At 41.1% G+C, this 27117-nt stretch overlaps 1 protein-coding gene across 7 annotated transcripts in view; it reads right to left on the bottom strand.

Annotated features, from left to right (window-relative positions):
* The window catches only part of ESRRG (estrogen related receptor gamma), a 695415-nt gene that overhangs the window by 633029 nt on the left and 35269 nt on the right, over window positions 1–27117 (bottom strand). The window contains exon 1 of one of the 7 annotated variants that reach the window (XM_086345305.1): window positions 9933–10175. The exons of 3 other annotated variants lie outside the window; for them this stretch is intronic. The gene's annotated coding sequence lies outside the window, so the exon portion shown is untranslated. Of the gene's footprint in view, window positions 1–9651; window positions 10176–27117 lie in introns of those variants that run through there. 3 more of the 7 variants (XM_086345311.1, XM_086345302.1, XM_086345317.1) reach the window with 3 other exon arrangements.

Below are 27117 nucleotides of genomic sequence, written 5' to 3'. Positions count from 1 at the left end.
GGTGCCTGGTATGCATGCATTTATCAACATTTACTGCGCCCCCTCAGAACAAGGCCCAGGGCCAGAATCAGGGGTACATGTCAGCTGAGACATGACCCCTACTCTCAAGCACAGTGCTTCCAGTGTCTTTCCTCCTTTCCTCCTGCGAGGTGTGTAGTCTCCATTACACACCAAAAAAATTTTTCAAATACTCAGTCCCATTTGATTCTATGATAATCTAATAAGACAGATAAACCTATGCCCATTTTGCAAGTGGGAAAACCATGGCTTAAAGAAATGAGAGTCACACAGCTTGTAAATAATAGCTGGGGACTTCCCTGGTGGTACAGTGGTTAAGAATTTACCTTTCAATTCAGGGGACACAGGTTCAATCCCTGGTCAGGGAACTAAGATCCCACATGCTACAGGGCAACTAATCCCAAGTGTCAGAACTAGAGAAGGCTGCACACTGCAACAAAGACCCAGACCAACCAAAACACAAAACAAAACCAAACCTGTAGCCCAAAATGCAATCCGAGTTCTGATTCTGTCACCATACATATGAATTTGTCACATAGCATTCATTTTCTGTACAAATCTACATTGTATTGTTATCTTAATAGTTCTTTGTGCATTATTGTACTTCCCTAAAGATAGTGTTGGAGAAGAGAATGGCAAGCCACTCCAGTATTCTTGCCTGGAAAATTCCATGGACAGAGGAACCTGGCAGGCTATAGTCCATGGGGTCACAAAGAGTTGGATACTATTGAGCCTCTGAGCAAAGATAGTTTAAGTCTTTAAAGAGAGACTTAAAATTATTTTCTATTCTCTTAACAGACCTAGCCTGACACTAAACATCAGATCAGATCAGATCAGATCAGTCACTCAGTCGTGTCCAACTCTTTGCAACCCCATGAATCGCAGCACGCCAGGCCTCCCTGTCCATCACCAACTCCTGGAGTTCACTGAAACTCATGTCCATTGAGTCAGTGATGCCATCCAGCCATCTCATCCTCTGTCGTCCCCTTCTCCTCTTGCCCCCAACCCCTCCCAGCATCAGAGTCTTTTCCAATGAGTCAACTCTTCGCATGAGGTGGCCAATGTGTTTAATATATTTTCCTAAATGTAAAAGCAACTCAAGCTGGGTTCATTTACTCCTATGAGCACTCTCACAGGAAGCCATAGCTTCTCAACAAATAATGGTTGGGAGGTTCTTTGTTGCCGTCCAGTGTCTGTGCTATATCTTCGTGAGAGCTAAGTTGCTTTAGCCGTGTCTGAATCTGTGTGACGCTATGGACTGCAGCCCACCAGGCTCCGCTGTCCATGGGATTCTCCAGGCAAGAGTGGGATGCCATGCCCTCCTCCAGGGGGTCTTCCCAATCCAAGGATGGAACCCACATCTCTTATTTTACCTGCATTGGCAGGTGAGTTCTTTACCACTAGCACCACCCGGGAAGCCCATGCTATGTCTTCTGCTGCTGCTGCTGCTAAGTTGCTTCAGTCATGTCTGACTCTGTGCGACCCCATAGACGGCAGCCCACCAGGCTCCCCCGTCCCTGGGATTCTCCAGGCAAGAACACTGGAGTGGGTTGCCATTTCCTTCTCCAATGCATGAGAGTGAAAAGTGAAAGTGAAGTCACTCTGTCGTGTCCGACTCTTCGAGACCCCATGGTCTGCAGCCTACCAGGCTCCTCCGTCCATGCGATTTTCCAGGCAAGAGTACTGGAGTGGGGTGCCATTGCCTTCTCCAACTATGTCTTCAGTTACTTTCAAATAATTATACACATGTCAAAGTTTTTAACATTGCCTCATAATTAAACCACCCCAAAACTGTTTTCTTCATTGGTTTAACATATATTCTATACATATATCTATACAAAACCCAGTGAATTTTGATAGGGAACATTTAATATTTACTTTTAAATTCAAACTTGATCCTTAGATATCTCATGATTTCTAGGTTCCCTTTAGTTTCAAGGTTTGACAAGTCACCAAGTATAGAATTACATTGATCATTATCTTGTGAATTAGAGCAGAACACACTGCCAACCAACCTCAGGTAAAACCCAAGCAGATTTCTGAATCTTTTAAAAAAATATACCGTCTGCACAAACAGTCCAGATTCCTTCAATAATTCTTGATCTACTGCTTCACTTTAGGTTTTGAAATGTAGTCCATTTCTGATGGAAGAATTGGCTAGACACTTATCAGTGAATCCTACATAAAAATCTTTTTGAAAGAGATCTGTATATAATCTAGAATTTGGAGTTCAATTGATGCATTACATTAATTAGTTCTGTTGTATCTTGGAAATTTTTCCTTGAATGAAATTTATATCATTATTAATTAGTACTTACTGCCAAACAATGATTCCTTCAGCCTTAACAAAAACCCAGGGAAGTCTAGATTAACATCAATGTCAAGGCAAAAGTGGAATGACAGGCAGTGTTTGAGACAAAGAAATCAGTGACTGGATTCATTGTTTTTGTTTCCAAAGTCATTCACACGTGTATTTAGACAAGCTGTGGCCATCTGTAAGGGCGGGTAAATATGCTCCTTGTGCACTGGCATTGCATACATTAGAATTACCAGGCTTGCTCCATTCAGCTGGCCAGCTGCATACTATTTCCTGCTTCCTCCTTAAATAAAATATTATGTAAAGTACCCACCACATACTTGGTCCACAGTTCTTGGACCAGAGTGGACAAGAAACACGCTTCCCAAAGACCACTCTGGAGCTAAACAAATCGACCTCAGCCTTGGGCAGACCTGTTCAGCATGAAGAACTGCTTGACCCAGTGACTTTTCCTCATCATATAAAAATACAGAGAATATTCAAGCGCTTTTACAGCCATGAGTCTCACTCAACTCCCACAACCATCTTGGAATCAAATGCTTTTCTTATGTACATGTTTACCGATACGACAAATTCAGAGAACTGAATAATTCCCCAAGGTCAGACAGGCATGAATGGCCCAGGAAAAATTTCAAAATGCATGCTCAAACTGTAATTCCAATACTTTTCCACGTAATTCACATACCATATTCTCTTCAGGAAGAATGTGCATGCATTAGCTTCCCTCTTTTTCCTTTTGGTTCCTCATCATACAGATCAGTTAAATGCAGACCAAGCTCTTTCTCATTCAAATACACAAACACACACACACACATGCCCGCATGTACACACACCCACCCATATGACTCTTTTCTACCTTCGGCTGCCTTCTATCTTTTCTTCTCTCACATCTTGGCCAATTACTTCAAACTGAATTGTTTCTCTACATTTTTTTCACTTTCCCACTTTTCAATAATTGGCTGTCAAAACCCAAATCATATTATAGGTGATAAACTTAGGTGTACTGCTAATTTACACTATTCCCAGGGAAAGAAATATTTTGCAACCCTGTCTCTAAAAATCCTGAAGTTACTAAAAGTTTCATTCATAATTTTTTTTTAAGTCCCTTTCAGATACTCTGTAATAGTTTCCATCTATCTTTTTTAACTTCCATTTATATGTGTATTCTCTTAAACATCAACCCTCTAGAATCTAGATAAATGATAAACTATCAGTCAGTTTTATTGCCTTATGTTACTCTCATCACTTGTTTCATAACAGCACTGTTTTTTTTGCATTTTTTTCCATCACTGATGTACAATAATTTACTCTAATAAGTAGTGCAAAATTTTATGGCCTCGCCTAGTAAAGTCATCTGTATTTAAGATTATTTTCTGTGGGAAAAAAAAAAGCTTGAACTAACAATTAATCTACAAATGAAAAATTTCAGTGTAAAACTTGAGTGTCTAAGTTTCATGAGGCTTTCATTTCAAACCCCTGAACCTGAGCTGACTTACTACTCTACACATTAACATCTCCAGTCATGGCGTAAAGGCTACGCTTATGTAAATACTTAGCTTATAGAAGAGAAATAACCCAAAGTATGATTAATTGGTTTATTCATTATTAATCAATCACTTAATTCAGAATCACTGGAGACCATCAAGGCACACCCCTTCATTTCAGAAATGAAGAAACAAAGGGACAAGGTTCTCGGATGAAGAGGACAGGCAGGTCATACTATAAACTCTGCTCAGGACCATTTTGACTGTCCCTGAGCTGAAGATCAATGTTCAGTAATACCCATTAGCTAAAAAGCACAAATTTCTAACTCTGATGGATCCAAAGGGTCCTAAAAGTATTATGTCCCATTTCTGTAACCTTTGGAAAATAAATGTTCATCCTAAATAGAACATGAATTTCTAATAACCGAATTAAACGGTTCATCTAAATAGCCAACTTTGGATTTCTCTCCACACATAATAACTTGGAAAAATATATAGCCTGTGTTTACTAGAGCGCTATAGCCACAGTCTCTAAGAAGAGCTATAACTTGCTAACAATTTTCCTGATTTATGTTTGAAAACATACAGGGCATGAAATGATTTCTGCAACCTTACATTTTCCTCAAGAACACTGGTAGGCAGAAGATAGGTTCCAAAAATAATGCTGGATTGCTTGTTGCAGCCTCTTTTTTAATAGAAATGTGTGATGGGCAATTATATGTGCTCCTCCAAAAAAAAAAAAAAACCATCATTAGATTTTTTTTTTTCCTGATTAAGAGAATTTTTAAAAAAAGAAGGAAGGATGAGGATGGAAAGAGGAAGGGAGTGAGGAAGGAGACGGTGATAAAAGCATCTCTTTTCATATGATGTTTACATTATAAAAACTGATTGCCTTCTTGCATAAGAAAATGCAATAGATATTCTTCTAAAGAACAGCTTATAGATAATGTATGGCTACAAACCATAACACGCTTATACAAATGTTAGTTATTTTCTGTTATCAGTGTTTAACATATATGGAAATTTACCTCACAATCTATAATTGTGCTAATTAAAACAAGTATTTGTGAATATAAATTATAATGGTCATAAAATCAGCCTTATTAATCTAATATATCTTAGAGTGAGATTGAATTTAAATGGGTCACTCTGGTAACACAGATACAGGAAAACACAGTTTATCCTACCACATAAGTATCAGGAGTACAAAAGTTTTTCTATGTTTCATATAAAGTTAGCATCCTAAATTTGAATTTTCCAAACAGTCAAAGATCACTGTGACAGCTACGCATATTTGCCACGTTAAAAACAAGAATTCATTTGTGTAAAGAAAGAAAAATCAGGACATTCATTAGTGAGCATCCTTTATAGGGCCCTATCCAAGTTATTTATTTTACCAGATGTGCCATCTGAAACAGCTGTAAGTGTCCATAAGTAAATAAGATAGCTTTGATTCTCCAGGGTCTGGCATGTGACCACAGGAATTCTAAACGTATTTAACCCCCCTTTTGTGCTAACTATGATCATTCCCTTGTTTACACAAATAAAAGTATCTTTCACAATAGAAATATAAACAGAGGCCTGACTTAAAACTACCAATGATTCTTCTTCACAAGCACAGGTATTATTGAGCATAATGGTATAAGCACATTATAAAATAGTTTAAGGTGTACATATCAGAAGGAGAATGGGAGGAAGAATTTACATCCAAGCAGCTACGGGGGGAGTGAGCCTTCGCAATTGGAAATCATTCAGGCACTTGAATGAATGGCATCTAATTTCCAAGGAAAAGGAAACTGCCCTAGCTATGTGAAAAAGAGTCTTAGCATCACTACCATATGTACTTAGGGAATTTTTATTTAATGATTTCCAAAGATATTTCCAGTGACCTGAATCTGAAGATTCAAAACCGGAAGGTTGTGTGTCCACTTTCTATACCAAAAGACTGAATTATTTTCTGCCATCATCTCTCAAAAGAAGGTCCTTCTCCTTGTTGGCCACCACTTAACACTGATTCCAGTACAAAACACTATTACGAATTAGGTTGAAAGTAATGTAAAGAAGATGGTTCTAGAGGAAGATACTTGAACTTTCCTGCAGCACCCTATGCCATTTGCTCACCTGAGGCCATAAGGAGCATATAGGACTCCTATACAATTCCCTACTCTGATTCCTAAGGTCCACTTACTCTACTGGAATGACACTGCTAACCTCAAAAACTAAATTGTAAAGCAGAATTATTTCACAGCTTTTTAAAAACTGACAACAAAGTGACAAGAGAAAATTTCTTTGTTTGCACATGAGGTACATATTTTGACTTTATAAAGATACTGTAAGTGAATTTTAAAAAATCAAAATATTCTGAAACTAGGTAATCATGACTTCAAAACGGCAGACTCTATTGTTCACAAAGAAATTTTCAGTTGGGTTTTTAATACCATTGGTTCAATGGAAAGATTCGCCAACTGCTCCCTGGAGAAAACAGAAGAGATCTGCATTTAAATAGAGATATAGTATTTCCAAATGCACAGTACCTAGAAGGCAGATACTGTCCAGGTTTCTTAGTAAGTTGAAAGTAACTCAAATGGTATTAGGTACATTTCGAGGCTGTAGCCTCTTCATTGCATAGCGCTCCATCTGTTTCCATACCTTTGCTTTTTCCTCTGTGCATTCTTTGTAGTACTTATCCCAAGAAGTTAAAATTAAACCTTTCTCCACTGCAAACTCCCCACACTAGCAACCAGCAATTACTAGTGTACACATCATTTCTGATGTGTACAGAAAAAGACCACAGAAGATAGGTTGGCCAGAAATGTTAAATAATTGAAAAGTATAATGACTTAATAGAGGAGTAAGCTTAGTTTACAATGCAGCCCATTTAAAGCCATAAAGATACTGTGTAAAAATTTTATCTTGTGGTTGACCATTACATATCCTATCTATTATTCAAAAGTATCTCAACATTGTTTTTCTTCATTAATGTGGCTTTTGGCATTTCCCTCAAAATCTTTCTGTTCCCAGCGTTTTCCAACAATTTTGAAACAAATACAAAATTCCTACTTTCTATGTCATAAATTTCCCTCACTGGGATAATGAGATCTCCAGTGTCTAATTGAAACCAATTTCACAGGTCAACTTGTAAGGCAGCCTTTAACTTCCTTGGATGTGATTTGTTTTGCATTGAACACAATCAAGCACGCACAATATTAAAAAAGAAATAAAACAGGGCTAAAGCTACTTGCATGGACACATCTGTAAAAAAAGAGAATCTCATAAATAACCTACCTTCCTGGGACACATTAAACCAGGGATTTGTCTATATTATTAAATGTCACAGGGCATCAGGAAAGTTTTGCCTTGACTGTTCAGCTAAGGTAAGTAGCAAGTTCATGAAGAAGAAGAAAAAAAAAAACAGAGAGACACTTGGGATCAATTTCAAACATAAGCCCATTACCTCCGGCAGGCTCCTGCGAAAATTCTAGCTGCAACTGAAATATCCCTGTAAACAAGGTTCCTGAGAACAGCCTCAAATATTCTTCTCAGCAACACTTTCCCTCCCAGCCCTTCGGCTGCCTGCCTACGAGGGAGGTTGGTTACACCTTATCTGGCTGTCCTGCCATCTCATGCTGATTCAAATTCAGAACTCAAAGTGAAAGATGAAATATCTTCCAGATCACTTAATATTGAAATCCTGTCGCAGTAATAAGTGGTGCTCAGTTGGAGATGGGAACATGGAACTCTCTTGGTAACCTTTTAATTTCTGAAAAAATTGTACAGAGTAAATTGAGTGACACAGACATAGAAACCAAATGGATCGACCTGCTCTATTTTGTTACAGCACCACCCATCAGAAGTTCCCTTGGCTCCCTTGGCAATCCCCCCTTAATGAAGACTGGCAGGTTTCAGTAGACACTAGGCACTAAGATTTAAATGCTATTTTGATTTGCTGAAGAAATGATCTTTTATTGACATTCATCTCCCCAGTCAATGGACAGCTCTCTGTGTTATACCATCCTCCACAGAAACGCTTCTAATTCTCCATAACATGAGTGGAAAGAGTTATGAGAACTGTTTTAATAAAAAATAACAAAGCCATGCTTAACAGACAGATCTATATTTGAGAAATCATCTAGGCCTGTTTCATGATATACTCGATTCTTTTCGTATTTAAAGGAAAAGAAGCCCCATCACGTGACTTCATCTCCATCCATATTTTCAAGTACCTTCTTCTGTCAGCTATTCCTCAGCTCAGATCTGAGAACTGTTCAAATTTCCCTCTCCTCCCTACAAGGACAGAAAACTGTTTCTCAGGTTGGTTAACTCATTTTGGTAACATCAAACCTACTGGACAGGAAAAAATAAAAAAGAATCCAGACACCCCTTTCCCATTCCCCAACCACATCCCCTGCCTTCCCCTGGAGAACTTTTCTTCCCCTTTTCTCTTGCCTGCTGCTTCTGAGTTTGGGCCTTTTCCAAACACACTCCCCTATTTGGACTTTGGGCAGCGTGAGAAACAAAAGAGAGTCTCTCTTCAAAACTAGACCAAGTCATTCAGCTGCTCCGCACCACTTCAAAACATCCCCAGGTCTCTTGCTTCTTGACTTAAAGTATTAAGCAGGAGTGTTCTGAAAAGAGTAGGAAGTCATACGTGGCCCTAACAGCTGCACTTAACTCACATGCTGAGCATTTCTTTCTTTTTTCCTCTTTTTTCTTTTTTTTTAAAGAGAGAGAAAAGGTGTTATTTTCAACATTGCCCTCTGGTTTGGAGTAGCAAAAATCACGTGCTTTCAGTGTCTGCCCGTGTCTTCTTGGGAGGCCACTGGTGCTTGGCCCTACAACACCAACCCACAGCAAACAAGCCTCCGTAGCTGAAACCGCCCCGTGTGGCAATTCACAACATCACCCGAGCAAGCAGGAGAGAGAAACACAGACAGAATCACTCCACAACATCGAGGCACCGCGAGGGACTTCTCCAGGCCCTTCCGGACTTTTCCAGAAATGTTCATTAAGATTCTGAAAAGGGGGGTGGGGGGGTGGGGGTCAGGGAAGGGAACAGGAGGAGGAGAGCTTGGCCCTCTGTGTGTCTCTGTCTCTGAGACTCTCATCACCAAACATTGGGGGGGTGGGGGGGAGGGGGTCTAGCCTGCAGATCCATCGGAGAGACTTGAAGGCTAGAAGGGGGTGGGTGGTTTGAAATACTTAAACGACGGTCGGGTGACCTCCGTGTAACTTCAGAGAGTCCCACGGGAAGGTGAACGCGTTGGGGAAACACAGAGGGTGAGGCGTAGAGGACAGGAAGGAGACACCTAGGTCTACAGCAGCAGCAAGCACCAGAAGGATTTTTCCAGCCCACGACAGCGGTCCTCAACTCCGGACACCACCCTCTCCCCAACGACCCCCTGCCCCGATCCCCTCGCCCCCTAGGGCCCCCACCCCTACTCATCCCCCACCCCGGTCCCGGCGCCCTAACTCTGCCCTTACTCTTTGCCACTTTCCCAAGCCCTGAAGTCTCGATCCAGGAAGGGGGATGGGAGAGGTGTTTTAAAGAACAAATCTCATGGAAATGAGAATTGATCAGTGTCTCTAGCACACACGCGCTGACAGTTTTGCAGTCATGGTAAGGCGAGTCTACGACAGGGGGACAGTACTCATGGTTGTGTTATGGAGGGAGGGGTTGCTTTTTTTTTTTTTTTTTCCTCCGAGAGACTCTAAACAAGTGAAGGGGGGAAGGGGGGGGAGCAATAGAGATTTCCACCAGGACTGCAAATCAAGGATGCCCCCGATGCAAATGTCTGTCTCCAGATGTTGATGATAAGGGTTTGGACCAGTTACCTTGGCAGGGTCAGAACTGCAGCAGGTTAAGCAGGTGAGTCGTCGGGGATTTTAAAGAAGCCGAAGCCGGTCGCTTTGGCTGGGAAAGTCTACAAAACCCCCATGCAGGAACATTGCACATCTTACACACGCCTCCTTTAACTGGGCTCCCGCGACCTCGGGCGGGCGAGGGGGTGCCGGCCGGCGCGCCGGGGCCAAGGGCACGGCCCCCCGCTGGGCCCCCGCGGGTGCGGGGCCGGTCTGGGCCCCGGGGTCCGCGTCCCGCGCGGCTGTGCACTCACCGAGCCGGGCGGCCAGGGGCCGAGGGGCGCCCGCCGCTAGCCGGAGCGCCCGGGCGCCTCCCTTTGCTCTTGGTAGCGTCGGTCCGCACTCCCTGTGACCCAGGACGTCATGATGCCTGTCTGTTTTCTCAATGATAACTTGGCAGAAGAAGAGAGAGGCTGCCAGGTTCTCCTCGGGTGGTTACGTGGTATGTGCACGTTTCTGTTTGCATGCCTTTCTCTCTCTCCCTTTTGCAAAATAAATATCTAGATTTCTCAAAAAAAAAAAAAAAAATCCCGGCACTGTCATGATTTGATTGCATTATTGCGTTGGCATAATTGACGCCTCTGGGTGTGTATTTATGTGTCTGTGCGTGTGGGTTTTTTGTGTGTGTGGGTTTTTTTTTTTTTTCCCCTTTAAATCCTGCTGCTGTTACTGCCGCCGCAGCCGCCGCTGCCGAGAGGAAAGCAAGCATGCGTTCATCTTTTGTCTTTCATTTTACCTTCAGGGTGACATTCAGTGCCAACGGCTCCCTTTTGACCTTCGCCAATCCCCGGCTGGGCAAAAGACGTTTGGGGAAACTTGGGGGGAGGGGAAAGAAGCGCCCCTCGGCCCCGAACGCTGGGGTCTCTGTTCCTTCCAAGGCCAGACCCCAAACCATCCCGACCCACCGCCCACCCCTGAAAAACCATTTTCCCTTCTACCCACCGGGCCCAGGCAGAGAAGCGGCACCCAGACAGCAAGGAGCATCCACCCAGGGCCAGACATTCCTGTTCTTGGCTGGCACTTGCTGACTTGCATCTCTCAGTTGCATTCCCAGCGTGTAGGCCTCTCACAACTGGAGCTATTTTTGTCTCCCAGAGATGTTCCTTAAAGCCCTTTAAAAATGGGGGGCGGGGGGCAGGGAAGAAAAAGAGAGAGAAAGACAGAATAGGACCAACTCCCTATTTGAGGGGCTCTCTGGACACATCCGGAAATTTGGGGGTGCTCCCGGACGTCTGACCCACAAGGGGAGTTTAAAAGGGCAGAAAGGAGAACTACCTTTTATTTGAATTCTTCTACAACAGCAAAAAAACTTTTTTTTTTTTTTTAATACCAAGATATTATTGCTGATCATTCACTCTATGGGTCACTTCTCTCATGTTCTCTGGAATCAGTAGGGAAGGTCTCAAAAAATATTCCTTTGTGTTTGTTTCTGCAAACATGAGAATGTATTTTAGATGGTGTGTCTACATGACAGGTAAAACGGAGGGCATGTCTTTTTGTAATCTGTAGTTTACATCACTTGTACATTGGTATGTTTTACGTAGCTTCTATTAATCACAGTCTTGTGTATGTTCATCACTACAGTACTATGCATTGCTGAAAAATAAAAATCTAGCATGAGGTTTGGCAAACACTTTGCCCTTCTTTATCACTAATTCCCCACTTGGGGTAGTAGAACGGGCTTAGGATTTTTTTTACCGCCCCCCTCCAAAGCCCCTGTTGACCTTGGTCACCATCATGAATAAGTGAAGTCACTGATTCAAATTCCTAAAAGATGACAGCAGAAGCCAAGTTTGCAAAATAGTAAGCATGAAGGAGAGTGTCAAATCTGGATGAGTTCAAAAGTTTTTCTCCCCAATCTGAGAAAAACTTTTGAACTCATCCAAAATAATCTTCAGCTGCTGTAGGTTTAAAAACAGTTTACCTATTTGAGAGGTTGGCTCCATGTAATGAAAACTACAAGTCAATTCCTAGGGCTTTTCCATTTCAACTCACAGATCAAGAATCACTAGCAAATTCCAGAGGGAAGTCATTGTAATTATGCAAAGACCAGACCATTTACATTGGAGCAGAACCTCACTAAAATAAACCTAGGGAGGGTCTCAGGACTCCTGACTTAGTACATTCCAGAAGTGAACTCTATCTCATCACCCTTAATAATCAGACATAGTTGTCTAGCTTTGCTTATCAGTCTTCTTGGAATGCCCAAAGGATGAATCAGTGTAGTTTTGTCCCGTGTTTAGAGGTTATCAGGGTCAAAGATGATTCTAAAGAAGGCAGAGGCTATTCAGAACTCTTAAGGAGACATCATCTCTCCATGTTCTTGGTGACTTTTCAGTAACTATCCAAGAGGGACTCATTAATATTCCATCTACCAACTTGGTTCTCCAGCTTGTTTACTTATTAACCTCAGAACTAGACCCTTAAAGACCCACTGCCAAGAGAAAGAACCATCAAAATGTGACTAACTTTAATCCCTTGAAATTCAAGTTTTTTTGTTCAGACAAATGCCTTCTGTGCTGTTTTGTCACCAATCCACATGCTCGTGCAGGTCACCAAGCAGTTTCCTCCCCCAGAGCTGAGCTATTGAGCAACCAGTATTGAGGCGACGAACTCAAGCTCTCTGGAGGTTTGAGTAGATCCCTTGTAGGCCCAGCTTGTCTAAATCCAGTTCCGGCGGGGAACTGGTCTCTCTTGTTTATTCAAGTTCAAACTTCTCAGGCTACTTTCAAGTCTTTATTTTCTGGCTTTATCCTAAATATAATAGTTGATATTGTTGTAACATGTTCAGTTTACAACTGATTGTACAATTGAAGTTGTACAATTGTTTGTAACTTCCCAATCAAACCAAAAGGCGTAAAAGCGCTAAGGTGGATGGAACATATACAAGGCACTGTTCTAACCGTGTGTTTAGAAGTAATAAACCTAATTAAATCTTCTCAACCTCAGTGTGAGAGAAGGGTTATTGGTATTCACATTGTATCCCCCAAGGAAACAGAGGGACAGAGAAGTTAAGTAATTTGCCCAAAGTTACACAGTTGGGATTCAAATTCAAGTGCCTTGAGCTGCCATTATTAAGCTCGTTGCCTGTCTACTCACCTACCTACTCAACTTGCATTCCAACTGTCCTGCAGTCAGGCTAGACACCCACTGCCCACGGCACACCTTCTGTTAACTCCTACTCCAATGTCATTGCCCAAGCATTCAATGTGATTGGTCAAGTCCAAGTCAAAATTTTATTTTGCACACAAAACCATTATTTACCATTCTTGAGTGTGATCATCGTCTCTCTCTGTTCTTTGGTGTTCACTTCTACATATGACATCACTGTTATTTAACCATTTCAGGGGTTTGCTTTTAACTCTCCACTCTCAATTCCTTTGTAACAGGACTATAGGTTTTTGAGTTTTGTTCCCTGTCTTTTCTGGCTTGCCTAACAAAGTGCCAAGTACAACAACTGGTTCTCATTAAACAGTTTCTGATCACTCATTGACACAAAAGTGCCCTTTGGAGAGCTTGGATGCCAATGTTTAATTTGACAGACATCGAACATTTAACATAGCAAATGTTTTATCCTTTTAACTGGACAAAAGGCAAGCTTATTTCTCCATATTTCAGACAGGCCCTGAAAAAAACAAGTAAGATCATGTTAAGTGAAAGTCACTTAGTTGTGTCCAACTCCATGGAATTCTCCAGGCCTGAATACTGGAGTGGGTAGCCTTTCCCTTCTCCAGGGGATCTTCCCAACCCAGGAATCGAACCGGGGTCTCCTGCATTGCAGGCGGATTCTTTACCAATTGAGCTATGAGGGTAGCCCAGGTAAGATCATAGGCAAAACTATTTAATTGGAGAAGCATATTCTTAAATGTATATTTTTTAAAATATTTACTTATTTGGTTGTAAATATTTTCTAAAAACATTTGGTTGTACCTGGTGCTCATTGTGGCACTCGGGATCTTTAGTTGGAGCATAGACACTCTTAGTTGTAGCATGCGGGATCTAGTGTCCTGACCAGGGATTGAACCTGGGCCTCCTAGCATTGGGAGCACATTGTCTTAGCCATTGGCCCACCAGAGAAGTCCCTGGGGAAACATATTCTGATGGGGTAGAACTTAATGAGAGTGAGGGAAAAGAGTGGACACATATATAATTGTAATATTTGTAAGGCAATTAGACAATTATGACTTTTTAGCTTTTATGAACCTTTCTCTGCTGTATTTTTAATTTTCTAAGTGTCAAGATACTCATTTTCCTGCTTTAAAAGATAGGAAAATAAGCGGGGAACCATAGTCCCTTGTGATCTTCTCTTGGATCCACTATTGATCGGGTGATATCTGGCAAAAGACTGAATCATTCTTAACAGCAGTTTCCTTTGTGCACAAGGAGAAAAGTAAGCAGTCTAGTAGGACTGGATTTTTGGAAAATACAAAAATATGCTGGGGAGCTCAGGTAAAATTAACCACAACTGTATTTCTAATTCCTGAGTACAGTTAAGGGTAGCTCAGAAAAAAAATCCATACACCGAAATATGTTCAAACTTACTACCTTTTCCAAGACGGCCCCTTTTATATGAAATAAAATGATTAATAACTGTGTATACCAGTAACCGACCATATCAGCCACAATGTTATTAGTCATTATTCATACTTGCCTACAACTTTTCTTTCTACCACAATCAGAGTGTTGTACAACCTTTTTTTGAGGTAAATGGGTTCAACCATTTATGCCTTGATGAGTTAGATTCAGGTGTTGCTATCCTGAATTAAATCATGAAGTTAGTTGAAGAGCACAGGTATATGGTGAAGACAGGAGGGAGCTAGAACCAGAATGGGACCTCTTATATATTCCCTGATGTAACTCATTTGGAAGACGCTTCTCTCTGTGTTCCTTTCCTTATTTATTCCTATGCGTTGAAAAATTTTAACTCACCAACCTTCTCATCAGGTCTTTGTTAGGAGAAAGTGAAATGGCAGGAAGGAAAACACTCTTCCAATACAATGAAATACAATCATGGCAGATGTGCCTCATTTTACACTAGAGTTGTGTCTCTAAAATTTTTTTACAAACTTAGTAGAGCATAGAAAGACAAGAATTTAGGTCCTCTGGCTGAGGATCTAAATTGATTTCTACTACATCTTGCTAGTTATAGGACATCACAAAGTCCTACAGATAGTTAGGCTTATAATCAGAATGACAATACAGATCAACGACCCTATCCACTCCATACTTGAAAGACATTGTCCAAGTAGTAAGAACAGCCATTTATCAACCAGGACCAAGTTCATAAGACCATTTCTTTAAAACAGAAATGCATTCCATGCCTTTTTTATGAAAGACCACAATATCATATAAGGCAGAGGTCCTCAACGCAGATTTCATGCTCCATGAATGAATAAGGGAGTCTTGAAGTTGTAGGCAACATGTGTGTGTGCCTGTGTGTGTCTATGCACTGCTCTCAGAAAAGACCCATACGTCTCATCACATTCTCAAAAGGGTTCATGACTCCAGAAAGGTTAAGAACCACTGACGTAAGAATAGTTTATTTTAAAAACTGAACTTAAAAGAGAATAACACATCCATTTCAGCCAAATGTCATGCTGACTACAACATGGAGAGTGTATAGTAATCACCAATATTCAGAATGATGGCCTTGAGACACAATAAAAGCTTCAATCATCAAAGAAATTTATTACCAAGGTATTTTACTGAATATGGAGAAAATGGGCCACCCTTTTAAAAAGATCTGAATATTGAATTAAAATAAGAAGGGCCCTCTGGTTTGATTTAAGCTGGCTGGACACTGCTGTGGGTACTAAGAAAGATGGATTAGTTTGGAGAAATACTCATTGTTTCAGGGAGTACAGTTAAGATGCAGGGCATCTGTTAGGTGCCAAGGAATGGGCGCTGTGGGCAGAACTGTGGCAGTGAGGTGGGGAAGAGACATGGGAGGGAACTTAGTAGGAAAGCTGGAATCGACAGACTTTCCTGACTGGCTTGGGCAACTGAATTAGTGATAGGATGTTAAAGAGATACAAATAAAGGTGATGCTGAGAAAATAATGAATTTGGTTTGGGATATACTAAGCTTCAAGACTTGTACAACAGCTGGATTCCACCAGCCTTAGCAGAGATTTAGACAAAAATCTGTAGCCAGAGAATTTGTTTTGGAATCATCAGGAGATTGGCAGTGACTTAAGCTGGTAATAAAGATGGGGGGTGGGGTGGTTATCAATGTAAAGGACTTACAAGCATCTGACATAAAGTTGCATTTGTTTGAATAAAACCTAATTTGTAAAATATGAAATTATGTAACAAGGCAAAAGACTGCTGGGGATTTTAAATATCTGTAGACACCTGTATTTGTACCATACATTTCTGAATATGGCAATAACTTTCAGATTTTAATTTTACACCTGGGGTTTTCTGGAGTTCTTTCATTTTAAGGCTGTATTTTCATCTGAGATATTTGCTGCCCAGGTTCAGAAGGGAGAAACTTTTCCTTGGCAACCAGGTTCAACTGGAAAAAATGATCAAGGTGTCACCTGATGCTACGAGTCACCGACTATGCGCTCAGCTCTGCGGCCCTGCCAGATGCTGACCCAGCAGAGGAAACTCGGTGTCATGGAAAGAACACTAAACTTGGAGTCAGAACACGCTAGTGGGAGTCGAATTTCTACCTCATATGGCTTTTGCGACCCTGGGCAAGTCATTCAACTTCTTTCAACCTGGATTTCCTGTTTAGTAACTTCCCTACCATCCTCAGGGAAGAATTTTTTGAGCATTGGTGGTTAGGTAATCTCCAGAGAGGTGCATGAGTGAACCTAACCACACACTTTAGAAGTCACCTTGAAGAGCAGACTTATGGATAAAGGCAGTGGCGGTGGGGGAGGGGGGGTGGGGGAGGGTAGGAAGGAGAGGGTGAGATGATTGGAGAGAATAGCATAGAAGCATATAGACTACCGTATGTAAATAGCCAATGGGAATTTGCTGTATGACTCAAGGAACTCAAACTGGGGCTCTGTAACAACCTAGAGGGGTGGGAAAGGGTGGGAGGTGGGAAGGAGGTTCACGAGGGAGGGGACATATGTACACCTATGGCTAATTCATGTTGATGTAGAAATGCAGAAATCAAGCCAATATGGTAAAGCAATTATCCTTCGATTAAAAATAAATAAATTCCAAAAAAAAAAGTCACCTCGATGCCAAAATGCAAGCCCCCTACCCTCTGAGTAACAGTCTAGCGTGGTCCATCATGCCTTCTTCTCTACCTCCATCAACACACTTCTCTGACCGTATTTATCATACTTCAATTATCCTTACTATGTCTGTCTTTGATGCTCAACTGTAACTGCCTTTAGTGTCACAGGTGTCTTAGCTCTGTTTTTAATTCCTAGTGCCTCGCACACAATAGGTGCTCCATAAATGTTCAATGAATAAACCGGGATCAAGGGAGAGCATTTGCCTGCATCTGTTCCCATTCCACGAAGGCTTGAGCTTATCTGGGAAATAGCAACAGCAGGGCCAGCCTTCCTGAGAGGCCCTAAGCTATAGAGCACAGGTGCGGTGCCTAGAGGGGCTTCCCTGGCGGCGCTAGTGCTAAAGAGTCCACCTGCCACTGCAGGAGGCACAAGAGACGCAGGTTTGATCCCTGGGTCAGGAAGATCCCCTGGAGCAGGAAACGGCAACCCACTCTGTATTCTTGCCTGAAGGGGTCTCTCTCAGAAAACTCCTCCATTTACTGTTTATTAAGCTACCTTACTGTACAGTTAGTACAAGGGAATAAAGTATGTCACTTCCTAATCATATGAAAACATAAAATACAAAACTGCCCCTCTCTCCAAAACATATAACACTGATTTCATCTGCCATCGATGTACTTTTATTCTTTGTTAAAATTTTGTTTTTAATGGGACATTTCAAATATAAAGAAATTGGATAATGAATCCTCACATGTCAGATACCCAGATCTAGTAAGCCTAAATATGTTATCTTTTCTTTAGGGTTATTTTTTTTTAATAAGAAAATATGGCATTTTAAATACCAAAAAATAAAATAAATGCTGCAAACCAGATTTTACCAGAAAGCTAAGGAGAGGAAGAAGAGGGCGGGAGAAGGCATTGGGAACCTAAAGGAAAGTTGAGTGGCTGTCATGGCGTGGTGGAAAGGACCAAGAAAAATGGGACTGATGTCCTGTTTCAAAGTCCTTAGGAAATATATTAAACTCTTTATGATCAAATGATTGCATCTTTAAAATGGGATACTATTTAAGTATTGGAATTATTAGGAAGATGAAATGCATATGAAGGCATATGCCTTGTCCAAATAGGCAGCTGATAAAAGCAAATTCTCCTCTGTCCCCGCACACCGCCCGCCCCCCACCCCCCCAGCTGCTGCCTTTCTTCCTTCCTACTTCTTTACCTTCCCAGAAGAAAAAAAGAATCTAATTCATTGATTTGTAACAACAGTCTACTTGGAAGCTTTTCTCTTGGCCAGGCTGCTAAAAAACAAGATCACAAGGATTAGCTTAAATCAGTGAGCTCCAGACTTTACCATATACTGGAACCATTTGAAAAGCTTTTAAAAGCTATCTCAATGCTCAGACTTCCTTAGTGGCTCAGACAGTAAAAAATCAGCCTGCAATGATGGAGACCGGGATTCGATCCCTGGGTTGGGAAGATCCCCTAGAGGAGGAAAATAGCAACCCACTCTAGTATTCTTGCCTGGAGAATCCCATGGACAGAGGAGCCTTGTGGGCTGTAGTCCATGGGGCTGCAAAGAGTCAGACACGACTTAGCAACTAACATTTTCACTTTCAAGACACACCCGGCAGTAAAGAAGTCAGGATGCAGGATGTGCAAGAGTAGAAGCCAGGTGATAGTATGTTTTTAAAACCCCCAAGTGATTCCAATGTGTACCCAAGTTGGGGAACCCTGGCTCATGTGGAGAAATGGGCCTGTGACCAGTTAATTTAGCTAACTGGAGCCTGATGCTAGTCAGGCCCAGGGTTTGAATTCTGGTCCAGGGTGCCATTCTTCACTCTCTCACAGACTCAGATCGCTCCGTCCTTCTGCGACGCTCCTTTGGCAAGCTCTGTATCCATGAACCGCAGGCAGGGTAATGACCGGGGACTGACTCAGCCCAGGTTCCATAAAAGTGAACAAAAAAGCCCCTAGGACACTCGTATTTGTAGGACTTTACAATTTAGCAAGTCCTTTAACACTGTATTTCATTTCCTCTTCACAACAACCCTGCCCAGTTGGCATGATTACGATGCCCAATTTCAAGATGATGAAACCCAACATGAGGAAAGTTCTTTCGCTCAGAGACAAAGTGGCAGATGGAGGTCTCCTATTTAGGTCCGGGTCTCCAGAATGGAGGCGTTTGTCCTGGACTCCTCTGCCTCAGAAGCTCCACTGACCATCAGGGCTGATCATCAGCACTGATCATGCAGGGCTGCCCGCACGTTTGAAGGTTGGTTCAGACCCATTGTAGTTGCTCTGCTTATTAGGAAAGGTAAGGGAGGAAGGGGAAGAGAGGGGGAGGGAAGGATAGAGGAAGGGAAGGAGGGAGAAAGAAAAATACTTTTAAATACGTTTGTTAGGGCTTCCCAGGTGGCGCTACCGGTAAAGGACCCACCTTCCAATGCAGGATAAGGATGAGTTCGATCCCTGGATGAGGAAGATCCCCTGGAGGAGGGCATGGCAACCCACTCCAGTATTCTTGCCTAGAGAATCCCCAAGGACAGGGGAGCCTGGCAGGCCACAGTCCATGGGGTTGCAAAGAGTCAGACATGATTGAAGCAACTCAACACACACGCATGTTTGAGTTAAACAGATTTCTTCCCAGCAGGCCTTTTTAAATTATTTAATGTGTTAACAAGCATTATAAATCTCTAAAATTTACTTCCAAACGTATGAAACAGCAAAACCCTTTTTAAGTTCAGCCTTTGTCAGGACTAATGTCCCATGGAACGCGATTCCATAAAAGCTGCCGGGGCTTTCCTCACTTCGCTCAAGATTTTGTTGAAGTGTCATCCTCTCCTCTAAGTCAGATGGAGAAAAACAAACATCATATGGTATCACTCACATGTGGAATCTACTTTTTAGAAAAGATGAAACAAATGAACTTATTTGCAAAATAGAAAGAGACTGATAGATATCAAAAACAAAGTTATAGTTACCAAAGAGGAAATTCGGGGAGGAGGGATAAATCAGTGGTTACCAAAGAGGAAATGTGGGGAGGAGGGATAAATCAGGAGCTTGAGATGAACATACACAGACTACTATATATAAGAGCGATAACCAACAAGGACCTACTGTACAGCTCAGGGAACTCTACTCAATACTCTGGGATATGATAAAAGTATCATATCTATATGATAAAAGTATCTAAAATGAATGAATATATATATATATGTATAATGAATCACTTTGCCGTATACCTGAAACTAACAGAACATTGTAAATCTACTGTACCCCAATAAAATTAAAATTTTTAAAAAACCAAATCAACACCTGCTCCCTATCCTCACCTGCTTTTCCTGCTCTGTTTTCTCTGAACCCCTTAATGCCTTCTAATATACCTTGTACTAGACATTATTTCCTTGACTGTTTGCCTTGCCCTCTGTTTGGGAACATGGCATTTTCTGGCTAATTTTTCCCAGTGAAATCTCCAGCACCTAGAAGCATCACTGGCCCACAGTAGATGTTCAATAAATATGTATTAAAGGAATGAATGAAGGCCCCAAAAGAAAAAAATGCCTGGAAGAATTCAAATGAAGGAAGCTTCTCCACAGGTATTGCCCCTTTAAGGAAATCAATTCTAATTCTAGTTATCGCTTACAATGATCTAATGAAGTGGATATGATTCCTACCTTATAGAAAGATAAAACGAGAATTAAAGCAATTAGACCTGTATGCAGGGTAGAAAAAAATAGTTAAGCCAAAAGATTGTTATACTGGAATTGATTCTTTTTCATTTTCTGCGTAACTACTGTGAGATAAAGTATATATGGTGGCTGTTTCCAGCTGTATCTGTGAAATCTACTAGACCTGTGGATAGCCATGAATTAATAGCGCAGAGGTCTAATGTATTCAATATCAGGACAAGAAATTCTTTTCCATCTTCCAAACCAGACCAAGCTAAGATATAAAAATTCAGGAGACCCCTGATATAACGATGTTAACCACTGCCCGGATTCAGCATCACCACAGCTCACATCATATTCTGAGGAATGTTCTATAGAATTCTAATGGCAGTTAGCCTATTGCACAGGTGTACTGGGTCTCCTCCCCGACCATTTCACAAAAGCTCTACTATATGATAACAATGCTTGACACCGATGTAGAGCTGCTCTCTGGTAAAGGTCAAAGTGCTGTGAACAATTCAAATATAAGCAGGGACGATGCTGGTCCATGGAGCTCAGAAAATGATCCAGTTGACCGATTCCTCTCCAAACACAGAGAGCAACGATGATGTGAAGAATATACATAGTAATAATGCCGGATGAATGCTCTGTTCCTCTATGTTTTCCGTTTTATCCACATTTATGAAGGGATGCTCTTTTAGTAATGAAATTGGTATTTATTAAGCACACCAGAAACTGCAAATCCAAATGAGCATTTCCCTACAAAATAGTCACTTGGGGAGACGATGTAATTACCTCAGCGATCCTGTGACTGCTCTAAACATTTGGGGAATTCCTCTTTTAAAATCACCTTCAGAGCTGCTTGAGGATTCACACAAGAAAACCAATCTCATTCCTTTATGGCTGCACTTTACGTAACGCAAATATCACATTTCAATCCCAGGCAAATTTGGTTGGTCAATGTAGTGGGTAGCAAAGTGGCTGTCCATCCGAATCTCCCAGGCATTGATTCAGGACATAGCATGCCACGTTGACCTCGATTCACTTTGCAGTGAGTCAGGGCTGGGAACTGAGAGTCTGTTTTTAAGAAACCACCCCAGGGGGTTCTGATGCAGCTGGTTTTCTTTTGTGGGATGGGGATTTGAGTACCTCGAAGTTGGACAGCCTCATCCAGTGAGTCTTCCTCACTGCAAAGCCTGAACCTCTAACCTCCAATTATTCATTCACTCACTCAACATCTATTGAGTTCTTCCTATTAATATTTTATTCTACAAAGAGAGAACTACTGGCAATAAGAAGTGGAATAAAAGAAGTGTATGGTTAGATCAAAAACATTCCTACTGGACACATCCCCTTTCTCATCATATTCTCTTGCTCAATCTCCTAGTTTCTGCCTTCACCTTGGAGATGGTCCAAAAAAGAATTAATGTGTGTAGACTCCAGAATAAAACGGCCTGGAGTCCAATCCTTGCTCATCACTTAATCAGGTGACTGGGCAAGTTACCTCTCAGTTCTGGGCCTTATTTCCCCATCTCTGAAAGGAAGTTGATCATAGTACCTTCTTCTTAGGGATGCTGAGACCAGTAAGTAAGAAAAGGCATATAAAATATTTAGTATGGAGTTCACAGTTTTCAGTAAATATTGAGTACTATTATTTTTAATACTTATGTGCTAATAACTCTTAAATCATAAATTCTACATCTGAAATCCCAACTTCCTTATGCCTAGATGTCCATCACCATTTCAAACTGACCAGATGCAAACTTGAATTAAATATTGGCCCAACTGCTCCAAGTTATTCTATTCTGCTCTGGAGAAGGAAATGGCAACTCACTCCAGTATTCTTGCCTTAGAAATCCCATGAACAGAGGAGCCTGGTGGGCTATACACTCCATGGGATTGGAAAAGAGTCAGACATGACTTAGCAACTATTAACAACAACAATATGTTATATATGAATGTTTTTAAGAAAGTAAATTCTTAAGAGTTTTCATCACAAGGAAAAAAATTTTTTTTCTATTTATTTAACTTTGTATCTACATGAGATGATGGATACTCACTAAACTTATTGTGATCATTATGATGTATATAAATCAAATTATTTTATTGTATATTTTAAACTTATATCATACTGTATGTCAATTATATCTCAGAAAAACTGGAAGAAAGGTAAAAAGAGATTACCCCAAGAGTGGGTGGAGAGAATTTCTATTTTTACTTTCTTACTGCTTTTGTATATTTATTTCCAACTAATTCGTACAGCTTTTGTAATTTAAAAAGTAATAAAATTAGAAATTAAGAAAAAAAATTTATTCTGCTCCCAATCTTGATTCAAGGTATCATTTATCTGTAAGGTCATTCAGTCCCCAAACCAAATGTATCTCAGATGATTTCTCCCACTTCATCCATCTCCCAAGCCAACAGGCACACATCCATACACACACATTTCACTTAGCTATAAATTTGTGTCAGTTCTGTTTCCACAATTTTTCTTTCCACTCTTGTGTATGTGTTTTAAATTAATGTTTAATAAGATGCTGCTACATGCCAGGTCTAATCACATCAATCATCAATTCATACAAATCTTATAGCAACATACGAATTAAATGCTATTATTATTTCCACTGTAAAAATGTAAAAACTGAGGCATGAAGACATTGGGAAATTTACTGGGATTCAACCAGCAAGGAACTCTGGAAACTAAGAGTCAATCCTGGCAACGGAGCCCAGAGCTGTGCTCTTCACCACTGTCCAAGACCAATGCTAATATTTAAAAATAATCATATGTGGAGTTCTTAGTACAGTATACCTTCATGACCATCCTATGATATAGACGCTATTTAAAACCCCTCTTTTGTAGATGAGGAAACTGGCACGCCCAGAGTATAAGCTGCCACTTCTCAAGTTCAGGTTTCCCTTGGGTATTGCCTGAGCTAATGAAATTACCTCCTCTATCCCTTCTGTGCATCTCCCAATTGAAATTTTGACAATTACTTTAAACTCAGATCTCACAATACTCTTCCCAAAGCTGAGTTCTTATCATTTATTCTTTTAAAATAATTTATTAAAAACCAACTGTATTCTAAGCAGTGTTTCTCTAATCTAACATTCATACACCCAAGGTAAATCTGACATGGAACTGTCCACAAGAAGCTCTTGGTCTTTAGGGAGTACATAAACAGACAATTTCTTCAATGTGTATGATAGTGCACAGAATATGGTGCCTAACAGCAGGGCATGGGATGGGTTCAAAGAAGGCCAAGTAAGAGCTTGGAGGATTGGTAGAATCTGCTGGGAAGCTGATAAGGTAGAGAAAAGGAGAAGAAAGAAGAGAGGCCCTTGATGAATGTAATTGAAGAAGACAGAGATAAATAGAAAAATACCCATGTTCATGGAGTGGAAGACTTAATAATAAAATTTCCATATTATTCAAAGTAATCTGTAAATCCAACACAGTTTCTATCAAGATTCTAAGAGCACATTTTACAGAAACAGAAAAAAAAAAAAATCCTAAGATTCATATGGAACCATAAAAGACCCCTAATAGCCAAAGTAATCCAAGGAAGGAAAAGCTGGAGGCATCACACTTCCTAATTTCAAGCCATATCACAAAGCTATAGTCATCAAACAGTATAGTGATAGTGGTGGTTTAGTTGCTAAGTTGTGTTCAACTCTTGTGACCCCATTGACTGTAGCTTGCCAGGCTCCTCTGTCTATGGGATTTTCTAGGCAATACTACTGGAGTGGGTTGCTATTCCCTTCTCCAGGGGATCTTCCTGATCCAGAGATGGAATCTGGGTCTTCTGCATTGCAGGCAGATTCTTTGCTATGCTAACTGAGCTATGAGGGAAGCCCATAAACAGTATGGGCTGGTATAAAAACAGACACATAAGACCAATGGAACAGAAGGAAGAACCAAGAAATAAAACCACACATAAACAATCAACTAACATTGGAGAAGGCAATGGCACCCCATTTCAGTACTCTTGCCTGGAAAATCCCAGGGACGGAGGAGCCTGGTAGGCTGCAGTCCTTGGGGTCGCTAGGAGTCAGACACGACTGAGCGACTTCACTTTCACTTTTTACTCTCATGCACTGGAGAAGGAAATGGCAACCCACTCCAGTGTTCTTGCCTGGAGAATCCCAAGGACAGGGGCGCTTGGTGGGCTGCCGTCTCTGGGGTTGCACAGAGTTGGACACGACTGAAGCGACTTAGCAGCAGCAGCAGCAACATTGGACAGGTAGCCAAGAATACTTAACAGGGAAAAGACATTCTCTTAAATAAATGTTGCTGGGAAAATTGGATATTCACATTTATAGGAATGAAACTGGACCCATATGTTGCACTACTCACAGAATTAACCTGAAATGAGTAAAAGACTTAAATGTAAGATTCAAAATCATAAAACTCCTATGAAGAAAACATAGGGAAAAACCTCTTTGACATTGGTCTTGGCAATGAATTTATGGGCATGACACTCAGAGCACAAGCAACAAAAGCAAAAATACACAAGTAGAACCACATCAAACTAAACAGCTTCTGCAGAGAAAAAAATCAACAACATGCAGGGGCAACCTATGGAATGGGAGAAAATATTTGTAGATCACATATCTAATAAAAGTCATTTTACAAAATATATAAAGAACTCATACAACTCTACCAGGAAAAAAAAAAAACAAATACTCCAATTTAAAAATGGGCAAAGAAGCTGAATAGACGTTTTTCTAAAGAAGATATTCTAAAGGTCAACAGGTACATGAAAAGGTGCTCAATCAATGTCACTAATCATGAGGGGAATGCAAAATAACACTACTATGAGATATCACCTTACACCTGTTAGAATGGCTACTACCTAAAAGATAAAAGGTGACAAAAGTTGGTGAGGAAGTGGAGAAAAGGGAACCCTTGTATATCTGGTAGAAATGTAAACTGGTGCAGCCATATGGAAAACAGTATGGGCATTCCCTTAAAAAAGTAAAAACAGAGCTACCTTAAGATCCAGCAATCCCAATTTTGAGGTATGCATCTGAAGGAAATGTAATTACAATTTCAAAGCGGTATCTGTACCCTGGCATTCGCTGAAATAGCCAAGACATGGAAACAACTTGTGTTTAACTTTATGTGTATTGGCAACAACAAGGATAAAACGTGACAGTGATACGCTAAAAGATATAAGTCAAACAAAGACAGAGAAATTCCACTTATATGTGGAATATAAAAACATGCCATTCCGGGATCTTTGGACCCAGGGATTGAACCCTGGTCTCCCACATTGCAGGCAGATTCTTTGCCATCTGAACCACCAGAGGTAATGGAGAGTATTAACTAACCCTGCTGTGGTAATTCGGCTTCTCTGGTAGCTCAGATGGTAAAGAATCTGCCTACAATGCAGGAGACCTGAGTTTGATCCCTGGGTGGGGAAGATCCCCTACAGGAGGGCATGGCAAGCTACTCCAGTATTATTGCCTGGAGAATCCCATGGACAAAGGAGCCTGGTGGGCTACAGTCCATGGGGTCCCAAAGAGCCTGACACAACTGAGCAACTAATAGACACACACATCTTAGTAATTATTTTACAATAAGTACACATATCAAATCATTACATTGTACACCTTAAACTGACACAACATCATGTCAATTATATTTCAATAACGGGGAAATTTTTTAAATAAAAGAATAGAGGGCTTTCCTGGCAGATGGGAAAATATGCTGTGAGTAGAGATTCCAAGTAATTCTGTGCTGTTCAGTGTGACTATGGGCTTCCCTGGTGGCTCAGATGGTAAAGAATCTGCCTGCAGTGCAGAAGACCCAGATTCCATATTTGGATCAGGAAGATCCCCTGGAGAAGGGAATGGCTACCCACTCCAGTGTCCTTGCCTGGAGAATTTCATGGACAGAGGAGTCTGGTGAGCTGCAGTCCATGGGGTTGCAGAGTCAGACACACTGAGCTATTAACACTTATACTTCTATCAATCTATGTTGAAGGATTTAAGGACCCAGTCTGGAAGGTGTGGCTGGAGATGTGTTTTGAAGCTTGGTGCATACCAAGCTTATATGTATAAGCACACAGTTTTGATAAGTTTCCTACTGTGTAGGCTTTCCCAGGCTTGCTGATAGGATGAACAGGCTAAAGCACCCTTCTGCCCTTCTGCTAGCACTGCTGAAATCTGAAAGGTGAAGCACAGAGTGAGGAGAGAACTCTTCTTGGCCTGTTTATGGAATCTGGATGTCATGCTGTCATGGGCAGCAGTCAAAGGATTTTAAAGGGGACTATGACATGACTGTGTTGGGCTGGCCAAAAAGTTTGTTCGGGTTTTCTGTAACATGGGATGGCAAACCCGAATGAACTTTTTGGCCAAACCAATATTTACGTCAAACAATGATTACACAATGCCACTCCTTGCCTCAAAATCTTCCTCATGGCTTCCCCATCACTGAAAAAGGAAGTGTAAAGTCTTCTGCATTCCAAGAAGAAACTCCAAGCATAAAGGCCTGGAGATAGCAGCATATTTGCTCTGTTCAAGAAACAGGAAGGAGACCCAAGTGGCGGAGGCAAAATCAGAGGTAGGACA

Source organism: Bos grunniens, chromosome 16, assembly GCF_055505025.1.
Source record: "Bos grunniens cultivar Pamir isolate PY7600 chromosome 16, Bosgru_T2T1.0, whole genome shotgun sequence".
In the NCBI taxonomy this organism is placed as follows: Eukaryota; Metazoa; Chordata; class Mammalia; order Artiodactyla; family Bovidae; genus Bos; species Bos grunniens.
Note: the sequence above shows the minus strand (reverse complement) of the source record. Positions and strands in the feature narration are given on the sequence as shown.